Raw genomic sequence first — 8651 nt, 5'->3', positions numbered from 1 at the left:
TCTGTAGAAAGTCTCTCTAGAAGTCTGCAGAAAGTCTCTCTAGAAGTCTGCAGAAAGTCTCTCTAGAAGTCTGCACAAAGTCTCACTAGAAGTCTGCACAAAGTTTCTAGAAGTCTGCAGAAAGTCTCTAGAAGTCTGTAGAAGGTCTCTAGAAGTCTGCAGAAAGTCTCTAGAAGGCTACAGAAAGTCTCTAGAAGTCTGCAGAAAGTCTCGAGAAGTCTACAGAAAGTCTCTAGAAGTCTGCAGGAAGTCCCTAGAAGTCTGCAGAAAGTCTCTCTTGAAGTCTGCAGAAAGTCTCTAGACGTCTGCAGAAAGTCTCTCTAGAAGTCTGCAGAAAGTCTCTCTAGAAGTCTGCAGAAAGTCTCTAGAAGTCTGCAGAAAGTCTCTAGAAAGTCTCTAGAAGTCTGCAGAAGGTCTCTAGAAGTCTGCAGAAAGTCTCTAGAAGTCTACAGAAAGTCTCTAGAAGTCTGCAGAAAGTCTCTAGAAGTCTACAGAAAGTCTCTCTAGGAGTCTACAGAAAGTTTCTAGAAGTCTGCAGAAAGTCTCTCTAGAAGTCTACAGAAAGTCTCTCTAGGAGTCTACAGAAAGTCTCTAGAAGTCTACAGAAAGTCTCTCTAGGAGTCTACAGAAAGTCTCTCTAGAAGTCTGCAGAAAGTCTCTCTAGAAGTCTACAGAAAGTCTCTAGAAGTCTGCAGAAAGTCTCTAGAAGTCTACAGAAAGTCTCTCTAGAAGTCTACAGAAAGTCTCTAGTAGTCTACAGAAAGTCTCTCTAGAAGTCTGCAGAAAGTCTCTAGAAGTCTGCAGAAAGTCTCTCTAGAAGTCTACAGAAGTCTCTCTAGAAGTCTACAGAAAGTCTCTCTAGAAGTCTGCAGAAAGTCTCTAGAAGTCTACAGAAAGTCTCTAGAAGTCTGCAGAAAGTGTCTCTAGAAGTCTACAGAAAGTCTCTAGAAGTCTGCAGAAAGTCTCTTTAGAAGTCTACAGAAAGTCTCTAGAAGTCTGCAGAAAGTCTCTAGAAGTCTGCAGGAAGTCTCTAGAAGTCTACAGAAAGTCTCTCTAGAAGTCTACAGAAAATCTCTCTAGAAGTCTGCAGAAAGTCTCTAGAAGTCTGCAGAAAGTCTCTAGAAGTCTACAGAAAGTCTCTCTAGAAGTCTGCAGAAAGTCTCTATAAGTCTGCAGAAAGTCTCTAGAAGTCTGCAGAAAGTCTCTCTAGAAGTCTGCAGAAAGTCTCTAGAAGTCTACAGAAAGTCTCTAGAAGTCTGCAGAAAGTCTCTAGAAGTCTGCAGAAAGTCTCTAGAAGTCTGCAGAAAGTCTATAGTAGTCTACAGAAAGTCTCTCTGGAAGTCTGCAGAAAGTCTCTTTAGAAGTCTGAAGGAGTCTCTCTAGAAGTCTACAGAAAGTCTCTAGAAGTCTGCAGAAAGTCTCTAGAAGTCTGCAGAAAGTCTCTAGAAGTCTGAAGGAGTCTCTCTAGAAGTCTACAGAAAGTCTCTCTAGAAGTCTACAGAAAGTCTCTCTAGAAGTCTACAGAAAGTCTCTCTAGAAGTCTACAGAAAGTCTCTAGAAGTCTACAGAAAGTCTCTCTAGAAGTCCACAGAATGTCTCTAGAAGTCTGCAGAAAGTCTCTAGAAGTCTGCAGAAAGTCTCTAGAAGTCTGCAGAAAGTCTCTCTAGAAGTCTGCAGAAAGTCTCTCTAGAAGTCTGCAGAAAGTCTCTCTAGAAGTCTACAGAAAGTCTCTAGAAGTCTGCAGAAAGTCTCTAGAAGTCTGCAGAAAGTCTCTAGAAGTCTGCAGAAAGTCTCTCTAGAAGTCTGCAGAAAGTCTCTAGAAGTCTGCAGAAAGTCTCTCTAGAAGTCTACAGAAAGTCTCTAGAAGTCTGCAGAAAGTCTCTAGAAGTCTGCAGAAAGTCTCTAGAAGTCTGCAGAAAGTCTCTCTAGAAGTCTGCAGAAAGTCTCTAGAAGTCTACAGAAAGTCTCTAGAAGTCTGCACAATGTCTCTAGAAGTCTGCAGAAAGTTTCTAGAAGTCTGCAGAAAGTCTCTAGAAGTCTACAGAAAGTCTCTAGTAGTCTACAGAAAGTTTCTAGAAGTCTGCAGAAAGTCTCTACAAGTCTGAAGGAGTCTCTCTGGAAATCTACACAAAATGTATCTAGAAGTCTGCAGAAAGTTGCTGATCTGTGATGCGTCCATATATCAAATGTGCACAGCGCCCCCTACTGTATTAGATGGGTAGCACAGTCAGCACGGAGCTGAAGAAGAGCGATACTGACGTCACTCTCCTGCGATGCTCAGAGGCAACATTTAGCGGGGCAGACCACGGAAATGAAAAAAGCAATGTTCTCTTTGTTTTCTTTTTGATTACGGCATGAAATGTGCAGTCTTGAAGAAGAAAATGAAAATGCAAATTGGATGATTGATTATTAATTTTATTTATGAGTCAAATAATGCAACCACATTCTTAAAATGAAAAGGCATTTCTCCAAATGCATTTTAATTTAAATTTTGGTCACCATTAGCTTCCATAAAATACATCATATGAACATCTTAAATATATCATATTAACATTATAAGTATATCATATGAACACATTAAAGGCACAGTGACGTCTATGAGCTCTGTTGATATGTTAAATAGCTGCAGGAACCGCCGGTATGAGACCAGGATCTTTCCCAAACCCAAACCAAGTGGAGCCTAAAACTCTAACCAGAGCTTCACCACAGCATTGTCACACCATAAAATATAATTATTCAGCTGATAGCAGCCAGTTCACACAACATTAAAATGCTCTTAACCGCTCTTAACCCTCACATACTGTTCATACTCTGACTCACAATTAGTCTCCACATCAGTTCACGTTCATAAATCCTCCTTCAGTCACTAATGAATCTTTCTGTTTGATTAATCTTGTGGATAAAAAGCTTTTACAATCACTGTGTTATGGTCCAGAAGAACTATTTTATTGAATATAATGAATGCAACATGTTTGAAATTGTTTAACCCCTTACATACTGTGTGTAAAAACTTCCCAAATGTCTTTTATTCTGAAATTTGACAACTTTTCCTAAAGTGGCCCAAAATGCAAATAATTAAAAATGTTCTACTTTTGTATAGATGCTCCAAATGTTTGTCCATTGAGGCTGTTCTGTGTCAGATTATCTCTGTATCTATGTCCATGTGTTTTAGTGAGATGAATAGTTAATAGTTTTAATAAGATAGTAGTTATGAGGATGTATTTTTATGATGTAGCAGTGAAGACTGATGGCTCTAATGGTTCTACAATAAACCCCACACTTCCACAAAGCTCTGCTCATTTTACACTTTACATATAAAATAACATTTAACCACCAAAAAGAGATGCAAACATGACTAAAAGAGATAAAAAATAGACTAAAGAAACCTAAAAACTACCAAAAGGAGACATAAAAATGACTAATAAGAGACTTAAACTGACTAAAGAAACCTAAATGCTCCAAAAAGAGATGAAAAAATGACTAAAATCAACCTACAGCTAGTTTGAGTTACAGCTGCGATCTGGTTACCATGGTAACGTAGAGATGGAGAGACTAAAGAGACTCAAAACTACCAGAAAGAGACATTTCCATCATTATGTCTATGTTATATTTTCATGTCTGAGGTAAAATAGGACATGATAATGTGTGATAGGAGCTGTTTAGTCTCTCTGCTCTGACACATGAATCAAGGTTTAACCCTCCTGCTGTCCTCCAGTCAAGGAAGGAAGGAAAGGAGGGAGGAAGAACAGAAGGACAGAAGGATGGAAGGAAGGAAGGAAGGAAGGAAAAGAGGGAGGGAGGAAGGAAGGAGGGAGGGAGGGAGGGAAGGAAAGAAGGACAGAAAGAAGGACAGAAAGAAGGAAGGAAAGGAAGGAGGGAGGGAAGGAAGGAACGACAGAAGGGAGGAAAGGAGGGAGGAGGAAGGAAGGAAGGAAGGAAGGAAGGAAGGAAGAAGGAAGGAAAGGAGGGAGGAGGAAGGAAGGAAGGAAGAAGGAAGGAAAAGAGGGAAGGAAGGAAGGTAGGGGAGAGGGAAGGAAAGAAGGACAGAAGGATGGAAGGAAGGAAAGAAGAAAGGTAGGGGGGAGGGAAGGAAAGAAGGACAGAAGGATGGAAGGAAGGAAGGAAGAAAGGAAGGAAGGAAGGACAGAAGGAAGGAAGGGAGGGAGGAAGAAGGAAGGAAAGGAGGGAGAGAAGGAAGGACAGAAGAAAGGGAGGAAAGAAAGAAAGAAAGAAAGAAAGAAAGAAAGAAGGACGACAGGAAGGTTAAGTCTCTCTGCTCTCTGACACATGAATCAAGGTTTAACCCTCCTGTTGGCCTCCAGTCAAGGAAGGAAGGAAAGGAGGGAGGAGGGAGGAAGGAAGAACAGAAGGACAGAAGGATGGAAGGAAGGAAGGAAGGAAGGAAAAGAGGGAGGGAGGAAGGAAGGAGGGAGGGAGGGAAGGAAAGAAGGACAGAAAGAAGGAAGGAAAGGAAGGAGGGAGGGAAGGAAGGAAGGACAGAAGGGAGGAAAGGAGGGAGGAGGAAGGAAGGAAGGAAGGAAGAAGGAAGGAAAGGAGGGAGGAGGAAGGAAGGAAGGAAGAAGGAAGGAAAAGAGGGAAGGAAGGAAGGTAGGGGGGAGGGAAGGAAAGAAGGACAGAAGGATGGAAGGAAGGGAGAAAGGAAGGAAGGCAGGACAGAAGGAAGGAAGGGAGGGAGGAAGAAGGAAGGAAAGGAGGGAGAGAAGGAAGGACAGAAGAAAGGGAGGAAAGAAAGAAAGAAGGAAAGAAGGAAAGAAAGTCAGATTATTGACTGTTGATGCTTTCTAAGGAAATCTGAGTTCATTTCATAAGAAATGTTAAAAACTACAAAATGTTGTGTTTGTCTTTATTAGTCCAGCTGTGAGGAGTCCAGCAAGTGTCTGAACTGTTTCTGTTCAATCAGTCATTTATCTTCTCTAACTTACTGCAGCCAGAGAACATGAGGGTGTAAACTCTGATTCAGCAGCAGGCTTCAAAGATTTAAACCCTCCTGTTGTCCTCAGGTCAAGGAAGGACAGAAGGAAGGAAGGAAGGAAATGAGTAAGGAGGAAAAGAGGAAGGAAGTAAGGAGAGAAGGAAGAAAGTAAGGAAGGAAGGAAAGAAAGGAGTAAGGAGAGAGGGAGGTAGGAAAGGAGGAAGGAGAGAGGGAAGTAGGAAAGGAGTAAGGATGAAAAGAGGAAGGAATTTAGGAGAGAAGGAAGGAAGGAAGGAAAGGAGTGAGGACGAAAAGAGGAAGGAAGGAAGGAAAGAAAGAAAGGAGTAAGGACAAAGGGAGGAAAGAATTTAGGAGAGAAGGAAGGAAGGAAGGAAGGAAGGTAGGAAAGGAGTAAGGACAAAGGGAAGAAAGAATTTAGGAGAGAAGGAAGGAAGGAAGGAAGGAAATAAATGAGTAAGGAGAGAGGGAGGGAGGAAAGGAGTGAGGATGAAAAGAGGAAGGAATTTAGGAGAGAAGGAAGGAAGGAAGGAAAGGAGTGAGGACGAAAAGAGGAAGGAAGGAAGGAAAGAAAGAAAGGAGTAAGGACAAAGGGAGGAAAGAATTTAGGAGAGAAGGAAGGAAGGAAGGAAGGTAGGAAAGGAGTAAGGACAAAGGGAGGAAAGAATTTAGGAGAGAAGGAAGGAAGGAAGGAAAGAAATGAGTAAGGAGAGAGGGAGGGAGGAAAGGAGGAAGGAGAGAGGGAGGGAGGAAAGGAGTAAGGATGAAAAGAGGAAGGAATTTAGGAGAGAAGGAAGGAAGGAAGGAAAGGAGTGAGGACGAAAAGAGGAAGGAAGGAAGGAAAGAAAGAAAGGAGTAAGGACAAAGGGAGGAAAGAATTTAGGAGAGGAAGGAAGGAAGGAAGGTAGGAAAGGAGTAAGGACAAAGGGAGGAAAGAATTTAGGAGAGAGGGAGGGAGGAAAGGAGGAAGGAGAGAGGGAGGGAGGAAAGGAGTGAGGATGAAAAGAGGAAGGAATTTAGGAGAGAAGAAAGGAAGGAAGGAAAGGAGTGAGGACAAAAAGAGGAAGGAAGGAAGGAAGGAAAGAAAGAAAGGAGTAAGGACAAGGGGAGGAAAGAATTTAGGAGAGAAGGAAGGAAGGAAGGAAGGAAGGAAGGAAGGAAGGAAGGAAGGTAGGAAAGGAGTAAGGACAAAGGGAGGAAAGAATTTAGGAGAGAAGGAAGGAAGGAAGGAAAGAAACAGAGGAGTAAGGACGAAAAGAGGAAGGAAGGAAGGAAAGAAACAAAGGAGTGAGGAAGGGAGGAATCAAGGAAGCAAGCAAGGAAGGAAGGAAGGAAGGAACAGTCAAAAGAGAGATGGGGTCAGTTTGAACCGGGAGGACGACAGGAGGGTTAAAGAATGTTTTAGGAAGAAGGAAACAGACTTGACATGTTTGTTGGACCTGAAGGAGACACCATGATGAGTTCTGCAGAGTAACGCTGGATGTAAATACAACTTGTGTTTATTTACAAGAAAACAGGGCGGCATTCCCGGGAAGTCTGCAGAGAGACTTCCCGGGAATGTCTGCAGACTTCGAGAGAGAGAGAGAGAGAGAGAGAGAGAGAGAGAGAGAGAGAGAGAGAGAGACTCCTTTCAGCCAAGAGATCATTACGGGACTTTTAAATCCTTCTCACAACTGTCCAGTGACCGTCCATTAAACTTCCTGTTGACAGGGGTCACACAAGGTCATTCAGAGCAGCGTTGCACATCACAGGTTTTTTTTTACAGGACTAGAGTTTATGTTCTTGAGCTGTTACCACGGCAACGCAGAGCACCACTACCCAGAAATCACTTGAGCTGTGAGGATTAGCGACGCAGCTGAAACAGTGTGAAATGATCCTGAGGTCACTGAGACTTCCACATAATAATCCCGTCGTTGAGCGTCTCACACCACCGGACTGTTCAACATGATTTTACTGTTCAAAAGGACTTCTTGAAACTCTCAGCAAACTTCTAGAGAGACTCAGCAGACTTATAAAGAGACTCCTCACACTTCTAGAGGCTTTCTGTAGACTTCAAGAGATTTTCTGCAGACTCCTTAAGACTTTCTGTAGACTTCTAGAAACGTTCTCCATACTTCTAGGGAAGACTTTTAAAGAGACTTTCTGTAGATTTCTATGAAGAGACTCTGTAGACTTAGGAAGAGAGACTCCTTCAGGTTTCTGGAGGGACTCTGTAGACTTCTAGAGAGACTTTATGTAGATTTCTAGAGAGACTCTGTAGACTTATAAAGAGACTTGTTCAGACTTCTAGAGAGACTGTCTGCACACTTTTAGAGAGACTCTGTAGATTTATGAAGAGAGACTCCATCAGGCTTCTAGAGGGTCTCTGTAGACCTTTAGAGAGACTTTCTGTAGATTTCTAGAGAGACTCGTTCAGACTTCTAAGACTTTCTGCAGATCACAATCACACAGACTAAATCTACATCAGGTGCCTAAATGATGGAGTTTGTGCCTCCTGCTTCTGAACAAAGCATCGAAGCAGGAGAGGAAAACTGTTTTTTCTTCTTTAAATATGAAGAACAGGTTTACGAGGTGTGTCAGATTATAAATGTAGATGACATCATGTTTAATGCATCTGTGCAGAGGTACACGTAGATCCACTCCTTCTGTTCAGAAACCTGATACACAAACTGGAAACACTGTGTTGGCAGCATACTCACACTAAAATACAAAGATGTGTTCATGTAATAATAATTTAATATAATAATAGAAGCGTAACTCTTCTTGGTGGAGGTGTGTTAGTGGAGGAAATGTCTTCGGCTTACATCACTGAATACAAACATATGTCAGTTTTTCCCAAATCTGAGATGATCACACGACGAGTTACATAATAGATCAATAACAGATCATCAGAAGAGCAGCTAGCGTGATAAGTGAGCGTGTGTGTGTGTGTGTGTGTGTGTGTGTGTGTGTGTGTGTGTGTGTGTGTGTGTGTGTGTGTGTGTGTGTGTGAGGGAGCTGACATTCCTTACAGACATGCCAGCACAGCTTCTGCTTCCTGGCAATGGTCTTATAACATAGGCATGTTAACTGCTGTGTGTGTGTGTCTGTGTGTGTGTGTGTGTGTGTATGTATGTGTATATGTGAGTGTGTGTGTGTGACTCGATGTATTTGGTAAGTTTTATTGAGTCAGACCCCCTTGAGAGGAAACTCTTCTCACTCCAATGTGTGAAGTGTGTCTGTGTATGTGTGTGTGTGTGTGTGTGTGTGTGTGTGTGTGTCTGTGTGTGTGTGTGTGTGTATGTGTGTGTGTGTGTGTGTGCGTTTAAGTGTCGAGCAGACTAATTGTTTATGAATCTGAGTGTTCATCGTGACTTTAATCATGTCTACCGTTTCAGCCCTGGGGGGGGTCACACACACACACACACATCCATCACACACACACACACACACACACGTCATCACAAATGTACACACCCACACACACACACGCTGTTACACACACACAGTAACACACACTACACACACAGTCTGACCCCTGCAGCAGTGCCCGTCATGTAACCACAAATGACTCAACACGATAACGGGCACAGTCAGTCAGTCAGTCACACACACACACACACACACACACACACACACACACACACACACAGTCAGACACACACACACACACACACACACACACACACACACACACAGTCAGACACACACACACACGCAC

Source organism: Scomber japonicus, chromosome 6 (assembly GCF_027409825.1).
Source record: "Scomber japonicus isolate fScoJap1 chromosome 6, fScoJap1.pri, whole genome shotgun sequence".
Classification (NCBI taxonomy): Eukaryota; Metazoa; Chordata; class Actinopteri; order Scombriformes; family Scombridae; genus Scomber; species Scomber japonicus.
The sequence above is the reverse complement of the archived record's forward strand: the minus strand, read 5'-3'. Positions refer to the sequence as shown.